Consider the following 22,785-nt stretch of genomic DNA (forward strand, 5'->3'; position numbering starts at 1 on the left):
GGTTTTTTCTTCCAAAAAAAATTGGAGATACAACTTCTTCTAATAGATCAAAATATACCCTAAATCTAGCACAGGGCTTTTATTTACCCTGAGCATTCTCTCCACTTTCTTTTTCTTTATTCTCCCAACCAACTTATAAACTCCTTTTTTAGAAATTTTTTTAAAGATTTTTTCATCTTTATAGTCATATTCCATCCCTTCATTGTGTTTACCCTTATATATGTTTTTCATTCTTAAGACCAAAATACTCCCAAAATTAAGTGGGTGACCCTGTTCTTTCTAATCTAGTCTAATATATATATTTTTTTCTTTTTTATATATTTTCTTCACTTGTTTTCTTTTTTCAGTTTTTTTTTTCTGAACTTCTCTTTAACCCTCTTTCTCCCCACCATGATTTGGGGTCTCTTCTGATTTGGTTAAAGCATATTTTCCTGGGGTCTTTGCCACCCTTTTAGCATTTTATTCGCTCCTTCGTGTATTCTTATCTGGATAAAATGACAAGGCAGAAAAACTCACCACAAAAAAAAAAAAAAAAAAAAAAAAAAAGAACAAGAGGCAGTACCGAAGGATAGGGACCTAATCAATACAGACATTGGTAATATGTTACTTCTAGAGTACAGAATGACGATTCTTAAGGTTCTAGCTGGGCTTAAAAAAGGCATGGAAGATATTAGAGAAACAATGTCTAGAGAAATAAAAGCCCTGTCTGGAGAAATAAAAGAACAAAAATCTAACCAAGTTTAAATCAAAAAAGCTATTAATGAGGTGCAATAAAAAATGGAGGCTCTTACTGCTAAGATAAATGAGGCAGAAGAGAGAATTAGAAATATAGAAGACCAAGTGACAGAGAATAAAGAAGCTGAGCAAAAGAGAGACAAACGACTACTGGACCATGAGGGGAGAACTCGAGAGATAAGTGATACCACAAGACCAAACAACATTAGAATAATTGGGTTTCTAGAAGAAGAAGAGAGAGAGAGAGAAGCAGACGGTATATTGGAGAGAATTATAGTAGAGCATTTCCCTAATATGACAAAGGGAACAAGCATCAAAATCCAGGAGATGCAGAGAACCCCCCTCAAAATCAACAAGAATAGGTCCACACCCCATCACCTAATAGTAAAATATACAAGTCTTAGTGACAAAGAGAAAATCCTGAAAGCAGTCCAGGAAAAGAAGTCTGTAACATACAATGGTAAAAATATTAGATTGGCAGCAGACTTATCCACAGAGACCTGGCAGGCCAGAAAGAACTGGCATGATATATTCAGAGCACTAAACAAGAAAAACATGCAGCCAAGAATACTATATCCAGCAAGGCTATCATTGAAAATAGAGGGAGAGATTAAAAGCTTCCAGGACAAACAAAAACTGAAAGAATTTGCAAACACCAAACCAGCTCTACAGGAAATATTGAAAGTGGTCCTCTAAGCAAGGAGACACCCTAAAAGTAGTAGACCAGAAAGGGACAAAGACTGTCATTCAAAATAAAAGAATAAATAAACAGCTTCCAGGAAAGACAGAAACTGAAAGAATATTCCATTGTCTATATATACTACATCTTCTGTATCCATTCATCTATAGATGGACACTTGGTTTATTCCATATGTTAGCTATTGTAAATAATGCTGTTATAAACATAGGAGTGTGTGTATGCCTTGGAATTAGTGTGTTTCCACATTCTTTGAGTAAATACCCAGTACTGCAATTACTGAATTGTAGGGTAGTTCTGTTTTCTTTTTTTTTTTAATAATCATATACTTTATTTTTTTATTGTGTTATGTTAGTCACCATAGAGTACTTCATTAGTTTTTTATTTAGTGTTGCATGTTTCATTGTTTGTGTATAAAAACTGAGGGTTTCAGAAGGTAGTTCTATTTTCAACTTTTTGAGGAACCCCCTCAAATCTGTACTGTTTCCCACAGGGGCTGCACTAGTTTGCATTCCCACTGAGAATGCATGAGTGTTCCTTTTTCTCCACATCATCACCAATACTTGTTGTTCAAGAAATGTTTAATATGAAGATGATGGTTTAATTTGACTACAGGCCTTTGGTGACAGATCATCTGAAAGAAGTTCAGGCTCTTGTGTACATGGAATTGGTGAGTTTCTAATTCACACGTAATAGTCAAGGGAAACTTGCCTTTTGAATCTGCAGCTGGATTTTCTACAGGTAGGCCAGTGGGAGATACAGGAAATAAAGAACAAAAAAGTATATAAAGATACAATGAGAAATTAAGTGAATGTCCTGCAGGTTCTAGACTTTGCTGCTTCCTGACGGCACACGGGAGAGGAATGAGGCATAAACAAGTCAGTTGCAAGAGAAAGAGAGCAAGAGAAAGAAAGCTGTTCTACAACAGTAGAAAAGACTGTTGCCCCGAACAACTCTTCAGTCCCATTTTTATTAGATATAGACAGTAATCAACAAAGGAGCCAAAGAAGGCTACACATTTCCTTGTAGATAAACAAGAAGGAAGGCAAAATATATCTGGTCAAGCAGTATAAAGTTTATAGTTGAGCATGCACATTTAAAGGGCTCATTTAATTAGCCATAGGTGCTCTCATGAGGAAGGGTAGATAACGGAAAAATGAAGCAGGAGGCATTCCACCCTGAGCAAGCTGGGCATCCCCAGCTGCTCGGCTTCAAGGATGTATATCGTCCTCTCCCTCAGAGGCCTGTTGCCTGTATATGCTTTTCTTAGGGCTATATCTAAACATGCTTGGTAACTAGTATAATTTCTCATGGGTTATATGTTAAGTAATACATTGTTCTGAGGGACAGTTACAACACTTAAGGAGTAATTTAAAGAAGGAATGTCTAGGGGAAAATGAAACAAGATGAAACCAGAGAGGGAGACAAACCATAAGAGACTCTTACTCTCAGGAAACAAACTGAGGGTTGCTGGAGTGGAGGGGTTGGGAGGGGTGGGGTGGCTGGGGGATGGACAATGGGGAGGGTATGTGCTATGGTGAGTGCTGTGAGTTGTGTAAGACTGATGAATCACAGACCTGTACCCTTGAAACAAATAATATATTATATGTTAATAAAAAAATTTTAAAAAGAAGGAGTATCTGAGAACTGACATTGTAACTGCAACTGAAACTACTGGAATGCAGGCAGGGGTATGTGTATGGGTGTCAGGCTGGAAGTGAGTGGAGATAAAGGCCATGCTTAATTGTGTTGGTATGGTCCTGAGATCTATCAAAGATTAATCCCTGAATAAAGAGTAGAACCACAATTTAAGATTAGAGACTAGAGGAAAAGTAATTTTTATTTTGGAGAGGAATTTATTGGCTTTAGTGTGAGATGCATTTCTTTTTTTTTTTTTTTTTAGATTATTTATTTATTTATTTGTTTATTTGTTTATTGAACAGAGAGAGAGCACAAGTAGGCAGAGAGGAGGGCAGAGAGGGGGGTGGTGAAGTAGGCTCCCCTTCAAGCAGAGAGCCCAGGATCCTGAGATCATGACCTGAGCCAAAGGCAGAGGCTTAACTCACTGAGCCACTCAGGCATCCTGATGTATTTCATTTTAAGTGCCTGGTTAACATGCAATTATAGATGGCTCCTCAGAAATGAAATCCAGACATGAAATTTTAGACATTGTCACCATAAAGATAAAAGTGGAAAACTGGATTGCATGAGTTTTTCAGTCAGAAGTTTGAGATATCAAATAAGCCTAAGAAACATAAAGTTCCCCAAAGTTCCCCAAAGGAAGTCTCACAAGGGAAACATAAAGTTCTCCAAACCAACTGCTTTGGTTCCAAGTGGAAGACTGAGAAAAATTTATCCGATTTGATTATGGGAAGTAATGGTGTTGTCATGAAGATTTGTAAGTCTGCAGATCAAAATCCTCATGGAGCTCATCCTTAGCCCCCCAAAGGCTGAGGGAAGTCAGGAATTGTTGCTGGGTGCAGCTCTTTGGGTTCACTTGAAGAGAAGGAAATACACTGGGCATGAACTAGAGATAAACTGGTTCAGAGGAGGATCTGTTTCCAGAAAAAAGAGACTGAAGGAGTTTACAGAGTTGGATTGGGAAGAGGCTGGTAAAGGAGATTAGCTCCTAATTAATAATAAAACATTCTATAGAGAACAGGATAGAAGGGGCTACATTTGAGAAACTGGACTTATCCAGGGATAGATATGACCTTCAATGAGGAGGGATGCAGGGATATTTGTGGGTTCATGGCCATGAGCTGCAGCTTTGCTTCAGATGGTCTAATTCATCTGTGTAGTTGGTGGGGAACCCATTCTGAAAGTGAAGGAATGGGTGAGAATCTCTGAGATTCAAGACAATGTGAATATCTAAAATGCTATAAAGCAGGAAGAATAATTTAATTATCAAGGCCTAGAGGGATGCCATGTATTTATAGAATGTATTGGGGCTATGACAGATGCAGCCCTAAGACAGGGAGATATCCTGGTCCTCTGGGTTTGGGTCTGGACCAGCATGGGTACTGAGAGGTCATAAAGGCTGCGGATTGTCCCGGTGGGAGAGACTGATCTATGAACTGAGGAGAGAGATGGGGCTGGCTTAGGAAGTTAGGTCAGCACCTTGGAGAGTACTCTGTGGTGCGAGAAGCTGGGCACCTGGTGTCAGCATGTGAACGGTGAAGGGTGTGATAAGACCTTTCCCATCCCTGAGCTCTGTCCTACAGAGGTGACATATCCAGGGAAAACCTAAGTCTGGGACTCACCCTTTGGGACCAGCATGTTTGGGGATTGGAGATGCAGAGACAGGCAGAGCTGAGCTTACATGCCAGTTCTGTCATTTTCTAGACATGTGATTTCATCATTTCAATAAAGCTTTCTGAACCTAGCTCTTGTCCTTGTTAAAAGTATGACCAATCGATAACTAACAGGCTTATAATGAGGATTAAATGAGTAAATACATGTAAATCCCAATCAAAGGGTCTCAACACTACCAAAAATGGTTCCTTTTCTTGGTATTTCCCAGGTCAAAGGGTTATCATCTATGCCTGGTCCTGACACTCTAACAGTATTTGTCCATGCAGTCCATTTAATTATTAACATTGATTTAAGTAGCACTTCACAGTCCACAAGTGCTTTCAGCTACCACTTCATTAAGATATCTGAAGGAGTGAACACAATTTCCTCCCAAACTAAACTTCATTCTGTACTTGCCTGTCTGCCCCACAGGGATTGTGGTACCCAGAAGTAGACCCATGATGTTTGTCCTTCAGTTTCTTACCTATGCAAAGTCCTTTTAAAAAGTGCCTGATTTGCATGATGAGAGTCACCAAACCTCCAGCAAGAAATGAGTCCTTGGATTGTTCCTCCCACCATTAAATAGATCTAAAATAGCCTGACCATGTCCAAGGCTACGGAGGGCAGAACTGGGGTTGCTGTCCTGTTGCTGCCTGAAACCCACATGTGGACGAGCCAAGATGCATCCAGAGGGTAGGGGCAGGGCACAGCAGGGAGGAGGGCGGCTCCAAAGAACTAGAGTGGATGTTACAGAAGCAATGCATGTACATTTAACCAGGGATTATTAACTCAGAAATTCCAGAGTGAAGTCCTTACCTTGGAGACAAGAATCCCCATGTGACAAGTATAAAGGTTTCCTAGGATTTGGTGTTAATCTTAGAAATTAAGTGTTAATTGAATAATAATTTAGAACAGATCTAATTAAAGTATAAAACTCTATATATTAGTTTCCTGCGGCTGCCTGTAACAAAATGCAGTTGGCTGGATGACTTAACAAATATTTATTTCTCACAGTCTGGGGGCCACAAGTCCCAGATAAAGGTGCAGCAGATTTGGTCTCTCCTCGGCTTGCAGAGACTACCTTCTCACTCTGTCCTCTCATGGTCTTTCCTCTGTGTGCCCACACTCCTGGTGCCTCTTCCTCTTCCTATAAGGACACCAGTCCTATTAGATCAGGCCCTGCCTTATGACCTCATTTAATTTCAGTTGACTCCTTAAAGGCCCTGTCTACAGATATAATCATATGGAGGGCTTGGGCTTCAACATATGAAGTTTAGGAGGACATACTCTACTTCATACAAACTATGACTTTCATTTTGTTATCTGCACAATGGGGATATGAATGTTTTCCCTATATACAGAGTAGTCAATCCTTTCTTCCTTTTGACCCTGGGGAGAGGAGAGGCCTCACTCTCTGTCTGTCCCAGACCCTTCTGCGTATAACCTGTGGGTTGGGTTAGGAAGGGGTCACTCTAGGTGAATGTTTGTGGATTCAGGACTACCAATACTATCTATGTGGTCTTTTATGCTTTAAAAGACTGGATTCAGTCTTTTAGCTTCTTCCTCCTTTATCAGCTTTATCTGCTCAGTTTCCAGATGTTCCTGCATGAGAATGCAGAGGACAAGGGGTGACTGGGTTCCTGCCAATGAAATAATGAATAAGGACTTGCTCTTACTTCTGAGTTAATACACCTTTAGCCAAATGGTCAGGTTTTTTTGTGGGCCTGAATATTCTAAGCTCACCAAGGAAATGTCAATAATACCAGTTACATTCACCACCACATTAGCCATATGACAGGTCAGGGGCTGATGTGGAAATAATCTCTTTCTGAACATTTATGCTCACTTGTTCCATCTTCCATTAAGGTTATGACTTCACAGAACAGATAGGAGAGATTTTCTTCTTTCTCCCTTTTTTTTTTTCATCCAGCCCTTGTGTTCAGCAGAGAAATAATTCACCATGTCAGTGAATGAAGTGGCCTTGGGCATGTGGGGAACACAGAAGATAGAGATGAGTGAGAGAAGTTTCTAGACCAGTGGGAAGGCAGATGCTTCATCAGGTGAATCACAGGTGCTTGGGGGGAGGTTGTGCAGCCTGGAGGTGGAGGAAAGGGGAGAGGATGGACCAGAAGGAACCATAAGGGATTGTTTATCTACTTCCTCGGATTTTAAATATATTAAAATTTTTATATACTATACTCAAATATTTTGATAACTTTGAATAAGATAAATAAAATTCTCTTAACAAACTTGTTCACATCTGTTTCCCTCTGTTATTAAACTTTGATCAAATTTGAAAATTGAATACAATGGGTGCAGATTACTGTTGTTTTATTTTTGACTGTGCATTGAGGAGAAAGAGTAGAGTGGACAGAATAAAATGCAGGGTGCTGGTCAAGAAATGACAGACTATGGGGCGCCTGGGTAGCTCAGTGGGTTAAAGCCTCTGCCTTCAGCTCGGGTCATGGTCCCAGGGTCCTGGGATCGAGCCCCGCATCAGGCTCTCTGCTCAGCAGGGAGCCTGCTTCCTCCTCTCTCTCTGTCTGCCTCTCTGCCTACTTGTGATCTCTCTCTCTCTCAAATAAATAAATAAATAAAATCTTTTTAAAAAAAAAAGAATTCAACATATCATAAAATTAAAAAAAAAAAAAAAAGAAAGAAATGACAGACTAGGAAGCTCCAAGCCCCCACACCCTCCAGAGTAAAATCAGTAAAATAACCAGAATCTGTCTGAACCAGCTCGGGCCCAGGGGCCCAAGAAGTTGGGAGCCACTGCTTTTTGAAACATTTTCTACTCCCATGGTTGCTGCCCCCAGCAAGAGTACCAAAGTCCCCTGGGATGTGTGTATGTTTCTCTGTCTGTCTGTTTTTCCAGCTTTCTGCACAGCATCCCCAACCAGCCAAAATCTCCTCTATGGGTTTTGGGACTGTTTCATGAGAACAATAGTGATAAGCATGTCACTCATCCCTGAGGCCTCAGTTGGTCTCGTGTGCAAGAGCACATGAAGATTGTGTCCAGGTGCAAAAGGACTGTTGTCCCCTTGGCTTGTCCCCACCATGTGAAGGGAATGTCTTCCCATTGGGTAAGCGGTCCAATTCTTGAAAAGAGGACTATGGTGCAGTAGGTCTGGGCTGCTGGCCTCTGCTTTGGACAGCTGGGGCAGTGAGTGAATGACTAAGGGTGCCAGGTATGTGGGGTGATGCCAAGGACACAGGGAGTCCAGGCCTGCGGATTCAGGATCTGCCCACCCAGTTTGGCCCTGGGTCTGAGTGGAAGGAAGAGGAAGAAGGGCTGGGATGGGGCTGTTTGCCTGAGGCTGTGGTGGGCAGGGGCAGAGAAACAGGCAGGGTGGCCCACCTTTGTTTCTGAGGACATTCTTTTGCTGACTTCTAACACCAGGATCTTCTTCTTTTATCCCCATCTCTCAATGCTCCTTCACAGCACTGTTTGCAGTCATAGGCCCTGGGTTTTTAAGTTTGAAGTTCATGGGAGATCAACACTCGTCCTTATTCTTTTATAACTATGCTTTAAAGAAAAAAAAACTCTGATCTAGTCTACTTCTAAGGCCTTAATTATTAACTCTGTGCTTATAAAAACCCTAGATTTCTCATTCCATCCAGAATTCCTACATTTTCTGACTGAGATGTATTAACAGATATGACCTATTTTAAAAGTCCTACCAGGGGTGCCTGGGTAGCTCAGTGGGTTAAGCCTCTGTCTTTGGCTCAGGTCATGATCCCAGGGTCCTGGATTGAGCCCGGTGTCTCTGGCTCAGCAGAGAGCCTGTTCCCCACCCCCTACTCGTGTTGGCCATCTCTGCCACTGTCTCTGTCTCTCTCTCTCTCTCAAATAAATAAATAAAATCTTATAAATGAATGGATGAATGAGGTCCAAGCTGGGAAAATGAATAAAGGGAAACCTCACTAAAAGCAGTTGGACCGCCAGAAGGGGGAGCTCTCACGCCCTACCACGTGTGGCAAATTGGAGATCTCAATAGGAATAGATTCACCTTATATTTCCCAAAGGAAGAAATCTACTTTTCTAGCCCAGCAGGCAACAGCCCAGCCAATGAAAGACTATCACAACTCAGCCAATGAGGAGTCACTGTACTGCAGACTCCCAGTTTACTCCAGTGGACTTTTGTTTGTTTGTTTGTTTATTATAACAGACGTTCCCAACTCCTGTTTCCTCTATAAAATAGCACTCCTCCCCTTCATTCTCAAGACTTGCCTGTGGTTTTGCTGTAGCTTGGGTGCCCTGAATTGCAATTCCCTTCTATTCCCAAATAAATCCACTTTGCTGGTAAAGTAACTGACAGTTCTATTTTCAAGGTTAACAAACCCTTCTTCCGTGTCTTGGTGGTCCTCCTGACATCGCATCTAAATAGAATCTACCACTGTTCACCTAGCGACACCTAGCGACCCTGATCCAACCTCCCCAAACATTTATACATCCTGTATCTCCCCGTGTCCTAGACAATCCATTGTCCTCTCCTGTCCTTTATTCCTCTGATGCGTGTCTACAAACACTTCTCTCCATTTCCACAACTACCCAGTCGCCCACCCCTTCACCCAACTGTTCAACATTTCACTCTTTGAAGTACCTCTGTGTCATTTCCTGTTTGAGGGCTGTGATGAACAGAGTTGCTAAGAACATTCATGTCTGGGGGCCTGGGTGGCTCGGTTGGTTAAGCATATGCCTTCGGCTCAGGTCATGATCTCGGGGTCCTGGGAATGAGCCCCACATCAGGCTCCCCACTCAGTAGGGAGTCTGCCTGTCCCTCTACCTCTGCTCCTCTCCCTCTGCACAGCCCCACTGCCTGTGCACGCGCTCTCTCTCTCTCTTTCTATATAAATAAAATATAAATAAATAAATAAATAAATAAATAAATTATATTTATATATATAAATAATTTATATATAAATATATATTTATATTAATATATATAAATAATTAATATATAAATAAATAAAAATAAGTAAAAAGAACATTCATGTCCAGTATTTTGTGTGGACATAGGTTTGTTGGACTTGGGGGTGAGGTCCTCCAGACCACTTTTGGGTTGAATGCGTCACTCCCTAGAAAGACCCACGGTGGGTGGAGGGAGAGTGGTCCCTCCCTCTTTGGGAGCTTTGTACTATCTCTCAATGAACTTTGTTTTTCTTCCCACCACCCTTTATCTGGTCTACCTCTTCAATCTTCAAAGTGGCATGACCAAGAACCACGGACACCGAAGGAAAAGAAATTCTGCAACATAGTCATCCTGGGCCCCACACTGAGAAGTGCTACCTCATTTAGCCCCAAACACAATGACATAGAGAACAAAGGCAAAAGAAATGTGTTCATTTCTGGATTGGGGGGGCAGGGGCAGCGGGGAGAGACTCACAGGACTCTCACAGGAGTCCATGAAGGTGACTTTCTGGAGGTCAAAATGATTCTGCATGGCCCAAATCCCCTCTCCCCCACCACCACCACCGTAAGTCACTTTATTGGCTTCAACCATCCAAGACCCCAACATAACAAAGACACTCTTTTCAGGCAAGACATTCCAAGGGCTTAGAGATTTTCTCCCAGAAGCCAGGTGAAGATCAGACCTTTCTTTGGAATGTGCAAGTTCTAAACATACCAGACCCACTGAGTCAATCATTGACTGGCCTGAATCCATTTCCTTTCCTCTGGAATAGATGCCTGGGATTGAGTTTCTGGGTCGTACTTGCGTGTTTTTATCATTGTGGTTTGCTTATTTGTAGAGCTGGGGCCGGGGGGAGGGGCGGAGGGCGGGGGCCAGGGTGGAGGACCTCCTCCAGAGTAGCTATAATGTCTTTATACCCCTACCAGCAGTGCATGAGTGACCAGTTTCTCCACATCCTCACCAACATCTGAGACAGTTTTCCCACATTTTGTCCAAGGCATTCTGGTAGATATGTCATGATACCTCACTGTGATTTTAATTTTTTCATGTGCTCCTTTATCATCTGTATCCTCTTCAGTGACATGCCTCTTCATGTCATTTGCCCATTTTGTAATCAGACTGTTTGCTTCTCACCAGTGCATTTTGTGAGTTTTTGTAGCTTCAGATATCCACCCTTCGTTCGTGTGATTATTTGGTTGTGTAAACACTTCCCTTCAGGATGTACTTTGCTGTTTCGTCTTCTTAAAAGGATCTTTCATAGAACCTTGGTTTTTCCTTCTAATAAGCTCTAATTTGTCCATTTCTTTTGATGGGTCACACATTTGGTGTCAAGTCTAAAATCTCTTTGCCAGCCCTAGATCCCCAATTTTTCCCACAGACTTTTTTTCCTATGTTTTACATTTTATAAATAAGAGTTTTCTCTATTTGGTGCTAATGTTTGTATGAGGTGTGAGGTCGGGAGTTTCAGTGTAGTTCAGTTTGCCTGTGAGTGTCCCCTTACCCTATTTCCATTTGACGGAGAGACCATCTTTCAGCCCAGGAATTACTTGTGCATGTTTGCCAAAAATCAGTTGCACATACTTATTTGGGTTTCTACTGTTCCATTGATCTACTGCCAATACCACACAGAATTTATTAACTACATAAGAACTGTTAAGATACGGGAGATTTTATTCCTGATTTTCAAAATCGCTGTAGCTATTCTAATTCCTTTGCTTTTCCATGTAAGTTTTTTTTTAAATATTTTTATCTATTTATTTGGGACAGAGAGAGTACACACAAGAGCGGGGCGGAACAGAGAGGGAGAGAAAAGAAGAAAGAATCTGAAGCAGATCCCTCACACAGGGCTCAGTCCCACAGCCTGTGAGATCATGACCTGTGCTAAATCCAAGATCCAGCTGCTTAACCAACTGAGCCAGCCAGGTTCCCCCTCCCAAGTATTCTTTTACGTGCATTTTTTTTTTCCAAGAGAAGTTCTATTACTTGCTCTTTTCACTTAGCATGTCATCATCAACATCTTGTCAGTACCTCTAGATCTGCCTCTTCTAAACAGTAAAATTAAAAATAAAGTAAAACACAAATGCATGGTATTAATGTTCTGGAATTTACCTAACCTGGTCCCTCCAAAGGGCTAGTATTTTTCCCCCAGTTTTGTTATAATAAGTAATGCTGAAATCAATATCGTATTCTACATGTATTTGCACAAATGTTCCCCACCCCGTTGTCATTTGACTTTGCTTGTGCTGTGTGCAAAGACCTGTTTTGTTTAAACTTTGTGAGGTCAAGTTTATTGATCATTTGCTTTACGGCTTTCTGGCTTTAGAAAGATCTTCCCCACTCCATAATTATAAATGACAATATTCATCCATGTTCTCTAGGAGTACTTTCAACGCTTCAGTTCCCAGTCTTTGTTCTGCTAAGCCCCCCAAGAATGGACCAAGTCTGGTCCACCACCTGAGCACCACCTGAGTTGCTGGGAGCCTGGGCACCACCTGAGTTGCTCAGGAGAACCTAGGCAGCGTGCCAGGTCAGCTAGCCTCTCGGAGAAATGTTCCAAGTTCCCCTTGTGCTCCCAGGAGGACGCCCCTGGATACGTGGCACGCCCACAGCCCGCCCCTCCCCGCCGCCCCCGGCGGAGAGATGCGTGCCGGGGTGAGCCCTGAGGAGATGGAGCCTTTGGGTGGCGGCGGTGCACCCTTGCTGGCGGAAGATCTGGCGACGGCCCTCTGACGGTAACAACGGTTGTCGGGAGCCACCTGGCGGCCGCTTTTATATAGTTTTCCCCCGGAATACCGGAGAAATCGGCAAGAATGGGGTTTGGCCAACGCTCGATAGGCAGAACTCCAGAAGGCCGGTGGCGCTAGCGGAATCTTTTCGGTCCTGCTGGGTATCTGTGCTTTGGCGCGTCATCAGTTCGCCGGAGAATGCACAGGCAGGGTTTTGGGGGAATGACCATGTCGCTGTCCCCCCGGGTGCTGGTGTGGACCAGACCCTGCTGGTGCTCCTTCGCCCTCGAGAAGCAACCATAGCCACTGGGAGGTAATGAGAAAGCGTGTGACCCGGCCTTCGGGTCTTCATGCTATCCATTTTTTTTTTTTCCACTCTCCCTCCGGGAGGTGGGACCCGGCCATTCGGGGAGGACCGGATTGCTCATGGTAGGCTCAGCCGCAAGTCCGCGTGGATCCCAGCTGTCAGAGGCACCTGCTGAAATTGTTTTCGAAGCTCCCACTTGTAGTGGCATCTGGTAGGAGCCGTCTGTGAGGGACAGTACAGGGCCCTGGCTGCACTCAGTCCTTCTCGAGGTCCGGTGGTCAGAGGTGCCTCCAAGTTTTCCCAAGTTCCCCTTCAGAGACACGGACCGACCCTACCCACACAGATGGCCTGGAAGGTGTATCGGGGCCTGGAGGCGGGCCTGCGTGGGACCCCGTCACCGGACTTTCCCATCAGCTTTTCTGAGTCCCGTTCTGGAGGTGGGGACCAGCTTGAGCCGCACGGGTGAGTCTAGATAGGAGGCCCCATCCATTGTGCGTGTCTGTGTGGGACCCATTCTTCGGAACGCCCCCCAAATATTCCAAGTCCCTTCTCCGGAGCTGTGGCCTGGCCAGGATGACCGATACGAGGCCTGCGGAGGGCTTTACTGGGCCTCCACGTCTTGCTTCCCGTCATCTCGTCGTTGGGAACCGCAACGTGAGTCCAGGCTCACAAGGTTGGCGACGCTCCCTGGTGGTTCTGGGGACCCAGATCCACCGCGGTGCGGTCCACCTCAGTGGTACTGCGCCACCCCGCGGCCCTTTTATGTAGTTTACTCCCGGAGCTGGGGTTGAAAAAAAAGGTCGAGGGATCCTGACTGTGCTGCGATGCCCCAGGCAAAGCCCCGAGATACCATCGCAGAAGGCGGGGTCGCTCAAATGGCCTTCCGGAGCCGACTGGGAGCGAGCCCGGAGATTGGGCCTGCAGTTCTGGGAGGGAGTGCCCGTTCCCGCCACCCTCCCGACAGGCTTGCTGGCTTGGCGCTTTAAGGATCCACCAGCGCTAAGTGCCCTTCACCACAGTGGTCCACAGGCCCGGCCCTGTACTGCTGGACTCCAGTCGTTGGAGGCTCAGCTCAGAAAATTTTCCAAGACCCCATTCACAGGGCCGCCTTGAGTACTGGTGAAGGACCCCAGGTCAGAACTATAGTATAGCCTATAAGTTTTAACATTCTTTTTATAACCAGCTTATGCTAACTAAGAAACTGTGGCCAGCTGACCATAGATAAGGGAGTCAGCAAGCAGCATAACAGGATAACGAATAGCAAAAATCTGTGTTTAACCCAGCTGTTTCTGGCTTCTGTATAATAATGCTTCTAATGCTTTGCTAAGAAATGAAAAATTGCTTAAACCCTCGTTCGCTGTGTAATCAAATAAAGTTATACCCTTCCCCTGTTAAGAATTTCCCCTACTACTAAGTAAAATTGATAAGGGTTGCCTCCCGTACCAAGGCCGGACACGTACGGTTCAGCACGTACGCTAGCTGGAGACGTGCGGTTCAGCACATATACAGATAAAGGTTAGAAACGTGCAATTCAACACGTACCCTCTACTGTACACTACCTGAACGGTGACTGGCCAGAATGTATGGTTGGTTTTAAAGGATTGGCTACCTATGTGTAGGCCTTCCTATAATGCTTTGAAATTACTGGCTAGAAAAGTGAGGGCTCTGATGTAATGGACTGTAAAATTCTATATTAAGGCATTCCTGAAACAGATCGGGGCTCTCAGGCACTGACCCATCCTGGTCAAGTGTCCTTGGGAGTCCGAGCATGCCCGAATAAAATCCTCTTGCTTATTGCATCCAGTGGTCTGTGAGTGCGTCCTTGGGTGCGGGTCCTCTAGGGTCTTTCACTGGGAAGGGAACCCCCAGCGTGGCCACTGTCCCTTTTGGGGCCCGTTCTTCAGAGGCACCTTCTAGGGAACTTTTCCATGTCTCACTCCAGGGACACGGATCAGCCCTGCCCAAGGCAGTGAGTTGGAAGGACACTCCTTGCTGAGAAATACTGAGCTGGGCCGGGAGAAGCACTAGCATCCCTAGCGGACCCCGAGGAAAAATACATTATGAAGACAGGTGATTGAAGGGGTTTACTGGAATAGAGAATGGAAATCCTGAGATTTATGGGAATGACGATTGTTACTATTGACCTTACCGGCGTTCGTCATTATCGTAATTGTTACTGTTTTTTTCTGGTAAATCGTAGTTATAAAACATTGAAGTTTCTCCATCCAAGAAGACTGATTGACTTAAAATGATGAATCATGGATTCCGGTCCACGAATTTTTTTAAGAATTGAAATATAATTGACATGAACATTGTATATTAATTTCAGGTGTACAATGTACTGATTTGATCTTTGTATATTTTGCAAACAGATCACCACCATCCGGTTAATATCTGTCACCATACATACTTATAGGAATTTTTCCTATAATGAAAACTTTCAAGGTCCACTCTCCTAGATACTTTCATATAAGCAATATGTTATTATTAACTTTGGTCACCGTGGTGTACAATGCATCCCCATGACACTCACTTATATAATTGGAAACTTGTGTCTTTTGACTCCCTTCACCCATTTGGCCCTCCTGGAGCTCCCCCCACCCCACCATTCCCTCCTCAGGCAACCACCAATCTGTTCTCTATATCCATGAGTTTGCTTTTGTTTAGTTTTGTTTTTCTAGATTCCACATATTGTGAGATCCTGCAGTATTTATCTGTTTCTGCCTGACTTACTTCACTTAGTATAATGCCCTCAAGGTCCATCCATGGACCTTGCAGCACCAAAGGCAAACTTTCATTCTTTTTTATGGCTGAGTAATATTCTATTTGGTCCACAGAATTTACTTTTTTGTGTGTGTTAAGATTTTATTTATTTATTTGACAAAGAAATAGAGAGCACAAGTAGACAGAGTGGTAGGCAGAGGGAGAGGAAGAAACAGGTTCTCCACTGAGCAGGGAGCCCAAGGTAGGGCTCAATCCCAAGTCCCTGGGATCATGACCTCAGCCTAAGGCAGACTCTCCACTGACTGAGCCACCCAGGCACCCTGGTCCACAGAATATTCTAAATCCACTCAGGCGCCCAGGAATCTGCTTGCTCCAACTAGCAAGGCCTTGACCCACAAGCTGCAGCTCCCAGCCTGGAAGGTCAGACCACAGTCTCTGCAACAACTGGTCCCAAGTGGTCAGGTCTTGATCAACCCTTTCCTCAATATTGCTCTGTCTTCCAACACAGCAAATAGGAGAAAGCCAAATTTGCTCCGCCTCTCGAATCATGCCCCTCTTCTAGTGAGCCTGACCCTCCCATCAGGACATGCCTTCCTCTTTTTTTCCACCATAAATATTCCCCACTCCTCTGCCTGCCTTGGAGTGTCTGCACATGCTGGTGGCTGACCCCGGGGGCCACATAGGGCAAGCTCTGAACAAAGGGTGCTTGTTATCATTTGGGAGGTCTTCCTGGATCTCAGTAGCGGGGGCGGGGGGGGATCAGACAGAGAGTCATACCCATTCCCCAGGTGAACTATTTTTAAAAACATACATACATATTTATTTAACATCCAATTTTTAAAATTGAGATATGATCCCTATACCGTAAGATTTGCCCTCTAAAAACTGAGCAATTCAGTGGTTTGTAGTCGATTCACAAAGCTGTATAACTGTCCCCACTACCGAATTCCAGAACATTTCACCTCTCCAAGAAGAAACTGCCTCCCATGAAATATTTACATTCCATTCTACCCTCTCCCCAGGCCCTGGCAACCACCAATCTGTTTTCTTTCTGTATCTATGGATTTGCCTGGAGAGTTCATGAAAATGAAACCATACAATATATGGCCTTTATATCTGACCTCTTACACTCAGCATTGTAGTTTTGAGATTCATCTGCACTTTATTATAAATCAATGATTTGTTTGAACTAAGGATTTTACACTCTAAGCCATTAAGACATTTTCTTCCACATGCTACCACAAAAAAGTGGGGGGGGGGATTGCATATCATATTACATTTAGTTTTGTAACAATTTTTCAGCTTACCCTGCAGTGGCATTAAGTACAGCCCTTTTCCCCAGACCCAACCTGCCCTGCACACCTGGAGCCACCAGCATGCCCAGAGGACAGCCATCCACCCCAGTTACCCTGACTCAGAATGGTCATCCACCTGGACTAGGACCTCATGGGTGGGCTTTCCCAAGAGTATCCAAAAGGGGTGCTCTTAAAAGGGGAGGGACCCAGAGAGGCTCTGGGGAAGAGGGCAGCTCCCCCCACAGGAGGTCAGCCATGCAGGGCCTGGCCAGAAGGAGAAGGCTATGCCTTGAGGCTGGCAGTCCCCAGAGTATCCTCTAAGGTGTTCTCACCTCCAATCCCTGCCAGTGCTTGACCCAGCAAGAGCAGAGACAGATGCTGTTTGCAGCCTTTGGTAGGTACCTATTGGTGAGCCGCCATGCAGGCCTTCAGGATTTCAGAGTAAGGCCTGCAGATAATTACACTCCTTTTGAGAATCTGTTCTTGACCTGCTGCTGTGTCTCAGTAGAGACTGACTACTGAACTGTGACTACCAAGTCACCACGCACCCTGAGATGCCTGTCATGGATGTCATCTGATCCACCAAGCTGTAACAGGCATGACAGCAGCATCTCCTCATCAAGTGGAAGTGTACAGCTGTCATTGGGACTGATCATCCCAAAAGGCACAATAAGTTACATGAAGACATGGCCCGAATGCCCATGGTCCCCACTCCTGCTATAGCCTTCTCTCCCAGCCAGCACCCATGGCATGCATGGGGAGTTTCCAATACTGCTGATGCGGGTGTGGTTTCTAGGTGGTTCTGCACGATGGTCAGGCACCACCTGGAAATGGAGAGCAACATACTACAGACCCTCTCTGGGGCCCTCCCCGAAGGACAGTGGTAAAGGGAAACCCTCCCAGTGTGCAGTCCAGCAGTGCCCCTCATTGTGCATTTTGCTAGGAAGGAGAAAGGGTCAGATGTACCAGTACCAGTTCATGGGCTGTGGCCAATGGCTTGGCTGGATAGTCAGGAACTTGGAAGGAACACGACTGGAAAACTGGTGGAAAACGTGGGGAAAGAGGTATGTGGATACACCTTTCCGAACAGGCAAAAAATAAATAAAGATGAAGATACTTGTGTCCAATGTGAATGCTCACCAAATGGTGATGACCTCAACAGAGGAGTGTTTCATCATTGAGGGGACAGCATGATCCCTTCTCTGGATACCAGTCAGCCTGTTTGCCCAGCCACCCCTGTCATCGCCCACTGGGCTTGTGAACAAAGTGGCCATGGTGGCAGGGATGATGGTTATATATAGATTCAGCAAAATGGACTTCTACTTACCAAGGCTGACTTGGATATGGTCACCATTGAGTACCCAGTATGTCAGCATCAGAGACCAACACTGAGCCCCAATATTGTGCCACTATCCAGGGGTAATCAGCCAGCTTCCCAGTGACAGGTTGATTCCACTGGACTCCTTCCCCCATGGAAGGGGTGGCATTCTGTCCTTAATGGAATATACAGTTACTCTGGATACAGATTGCCTTCCCTACACAATGCTTCTGCCAAAATTACCACCCATGGACTTACAGAATGCCTTATCCACTGTCATGTATACCACCGCACATTGCTTCCAACCAGGAAACTCATTTCACAGCCCCAGAAGGGCAGTCATAAGCCCATGCTCATGGAATTCACTGATCTCACCATGTTCCCCACCATCCTGAACCAGTTGGCTTGACAGGATGCTAAAGTGGTCTTTTGAAGACTGAGTTACAGTACCAGCTGGGTGGCAATACCTTGTGGGGCTGAGGCATGGTTCTCCAGAAGGTTGTATAGTCTCTGAATCAGTGACCCACATATGGTACTGTTTGTTCAACAGCCAGCAGTCATAGGTCCAGGAAGCAAGGGATGTAAATAGGAATGTCACCACTCCCATTCCCCTAGGTCACCCACTAGCAATATTTCTGATTCCTAGTCCCACAGCCTCATGTTCTGCTGGCCAGAAGGTCTTAAAACACAAGGTAAGAAAAGCTCCCACCAGGAGACACAATGATTCCATTGACCTGGAGCTTAGGATTGCCACTCGGCGACTTTGGTCTCTTTATGCCTCTGAAACAATAAACAAAGGAAAGGAACTGTGGTGTTGCCTGGAGTAACTAATTCTGACTACCAAGGGAAAATTGCACTGCTACTCCATGATAGAAGTAAGATACAGTATGTCTGGAGTACAGGAGGTCCTTTAGGGCCTTTCTCAGTTTCACCATGCCCTGCGATCCAGGTTAATGTAAAACTACAATGACCCAAGTAACAGGCAGGAATGAAGGGTTGGGTCTACCCACTGGGTAAAGAACAAAACCAGCTGAAGCGCTCACTAAAGGTGAAGGGAATATAGAAGGGGAGAGAAAGAAGGTAACTGTAGGTACCAGCTAACAGCCCCATGATTGGTTACGGAAACGAGGACCATAATCATGAGTATTTCCTCCTTATTTTACTATTAATAAGTTTGTGTGTATCTTTTTTACCCTCTCTTGGGCTCTTGTCATGTAGCATAAGATGTACCAATTTTTATCATGGGATTGAAGTATGGCCAATTCCACCTCATTGTGTTTAGATTACATGATACCTTCTGAGGAGAAAAGTAAACATCACTCAAGGACCTACCTCCTCTTCTAGGGAAAGAGTTAGTGCCTTTTCCATTGTGCAAAGGTTATATTACGTTATATTACGGCAGAATCATGACCTCTTGAGATGTGTATGGATGTCACGTTGACAAGGAGTAGAACTGTCATGGCTAATTTTATGTGTCAACCTGACTGGCCACGGGGAGTCCAGATTAAACAATATTTCTGGATATGTCTGAGGGCATTTCCAGTTCAGAGCAGCAATTCCATTGAATCAATCGATTCCAAAACATATTGCCCCCCACCAGGTGTGTGGCCCCCATCCAACCCACTGAAGGCCTGAATAGAATGAACCAAAAGGGGAGGAAGGAGGAATTCAATCTTTTTTTCTTTGACTTGCCATTTGAGCTAGAACAACTCATTATTACATCTCTTGCCCTCAGAATGGGATTTACACCATCAGTTCCCCCATTCTCGGACCTTCAGACTCACACCAAATTACACCATCAGCTTTTCTGGGTCTCAGTCTTGTAGACGACACACCTGTCAGCTTCTATAATAACATGAGCTAACTCTCCACATACTAACTTCATGAAAATCTACAGCACACACACACACACACACACACACACACACACACACACACACACACACAAATCTACAGCACACATTGACAAACCAATCGCATGTTTGTTCTTGCCCCACACACCAAAAAGGATGACAAGGAAATAAAAGGGCCAGAAGCACAGCACAGGTGGTGGGACACCCCAGCACTGAGAAACCCATTCCTCGTGGCAGCAGAGGGTTTTACCAGCTGCAACTCTGTTCTGAGTGACTGGGCAAGGAGCACCCACCTCAGAAGAGCCCCTAGGGAATCAGGGGGTAAGTGACAAGCGGCCTTGAAAGAGGCCTCTGCAGGCCTCCTCCAGTGTTCTAGAAGGATCACAAATGTTCTGCCAATACTTACACCAGCTATGGTTCATGCCTTTGTCTGCATGTCCCATCTACATGCCAGCCCCCTGTTTCTGCAGACATACCTCCCAGGGTGTCAACACCACCAGCCCTAGGGATCCAGGAGTCTAGGAGCTAGGAGGGTCAGACCCTCCAGACCAGACCCCCACTGGTGACCCAGAGGAGGCCCAGGAATCTGCCAGCTTTGAGTGACCCATGACCTATGTCCACACTAGGGAGGGGTGCTGCTAATGCAGGTCAGGCCAGGGTTGCCAGAGTGGGCCTTCCTGCTCCAGCAGCAGAGCAAGGCTCTGGAGCAGCTTCCAAATCCAGACCTTACTGACTTTGCCCACCTGGACTTTCAGGATTTGGAGCAACCAGGTACACCAAGCTTGCCTGGGCAGAGGAGCTTTGGGGTCACCCACTTGGCCAGAGCAGGCTTCATGCGGGTGCCCTTCAAAGAAGGGGAACAAAGAGGTGGGCCCAGACTGAAATCCCAGCACCTCCCGCCATCTAGATCTCCTCCAGGACTCAGGTGGGCAGCCTCACCCAGATGCTGTGATTGCCCACGGCCAATGAGCTCCAGGGAGGTGACAGTGCCCAGGCCTAGACTCAGTCCGTTCCTGCAGCCACTCGCAGCTGCTCAGCTCCCCTATGGCAGCTCCGGCTCCTGTCACCAGTCAGAAGTACAGTGCAGGGTGCCCGGGTGCTCTCCGCTGTGGCTTGTGCCTGCTTGCCATTCATTCATTCTACTCATTCCTGGCTCCAGGCCCAAAAGGATCACAAGAACATGTGGGGAAGGGAGAGCCAACCCTGCCAGGACTGAGGAAGCACCCTGGAGAAAACTATGAGGACCATGTGGGGACTTCAGTAGAACCTCAGATGGCTCTAAAACCCTCCCATCTCCGTGTGCTGCCCTCCTTCCACCCGTCCCCACTTGAAGCCCTGTCACTTCAAATCCCACCATGGTGGCTGCCGAGTAACTTGTGAAAGGCAAATTTGATCATGCCTATGCCCCTAAACCTTTAGATCTCCCTATTGCTCTTAGGGCAAGCCCTCAGGAGCCTCTGGAACACGTACCCCAATACACTCTTCCTTTGGCTGCTGCCGCCCAGCCACATAAGTCCTCTTGAGTAGGGGGACAAAGAATTTGATCAGTTTCAAGGTCAATCAGATATCAAGGGTAAGGGTTTCTCTCTAAACTGACTTAACAGGATTCTTGCTACAACTGGACCAGGCAGGCTGAAGACAAGGCCAAGTGATATAGGAAAGAACAGTAGTGTTCAAAGTCCACGGCCAAGAAAGAATTCTTGAGACATCTTTGGTGCATAAAGGTGGTTTTATTAAAGCATGAGGACAGGACTCGTAGGCAGAAAGAGCTGCACTAGGGTCACGAGGAGTGGCCCATTATATACTTTCAAATAGGGAGGAGCTTAGGGATAGCGTTAAGCCTATAAAGAACTTAGAAGCAAGGCTTCCAGGACCTTGAGGGGGCCAGCTATCATTGGGAAAATGTCATTTATTACCTCTAATAAAACCTCGGTCATAAGACCCTTCAGATGTATAGCATCAGGTCATATGCTTGGGCCAACATGTACCTGGGTGGGGGCGGGCAGTTAGAGATAAAGGAAATTTCTAAAGGAATTTTTGTATGTTAAGTAGACTTACAGGATCCAGGGGCCGGGCGGAGGGAGGATTGGGCTAGGATTGGTTTTTGCCCCTTAGCAAAATATTAATATTGAGGCAGTTGAGTCCCTCTGTCACTCTGTCACTCTGCATGTTTCAAGGACTTGTCAATAGGCTGTAAGTAGTAAGAAAACTTAATTTTCGTCTGCCTTTGTTTCCCACATCATCAAGCACCAGGCCTAGTCAGAAGAGCACTCAGAGGAGCGTGCCCAAAGTTTGGTCAACGAGTCTTCATCAAGGGATCATCCTGGGGAATGACTTAAGTTAGGCTGACTCCTCTCCGTGGCCCTGACCCTACAGAGCCCCCAGGGGTTAAGCATGCCCTCTTCTCCAGAGGTCTGGGCTTTCTGTCCATGGCCAGTTGGATTTGTTTGCCTCAGTTAGCCACACAATCCCTCTTTCTGGTTGTCTTCTTCAGGAGTCTACCTACTTTTACATTTCGCTATACAGCAGCCCCATCCCTATTTTTGGCAGCACTGAACACCCTCCTCCCGCTGAGATGAGAAAGACACAGTGCGAATCCCCTGGCCCCACGAGCCCAGCAAGACATTCAGCAATGCAAACTTTGTAGATTTTTGTGGCTTATGAAAACCGTGATTGGGGCACCTGGGTGGCTCAGTGGGTTGAAGCCTCTGCTTTCAGCTCAGGTCATGATCCCAGGGTCTTGGGATCAAGCCCCACATCAGGCTCTCTGCTTGGCAGGGAGCCTGCTTCCTCCTCTCTCTCTGCCTGCCTCTGCCTGCTTGTGGTCTCTGTCAAATAAATAAATAAAATCTTTAAAAAAAAAAAAAAAAAAGAAAAAAGAAAAAAAAAAAAAAAAGAAAACCGTGATTGTGGATTCCAGGAA

The sequence above is a fragment of the Mustela lutreola genome, chromosome 11 (genome assembly GCF_030435805.1).
Source record: "Mustela lutreola isolate mMusLut2 chromosome 11, mMusLut2.pri, whole genome shotgun sequence".
In the NCBI taxonomy this organism is placed as follows: Eukaryota; Metazoa; Chordata; class Mammalia; order Carnivora; family Mustelidae; genus Mustela; species Mustela lutreola.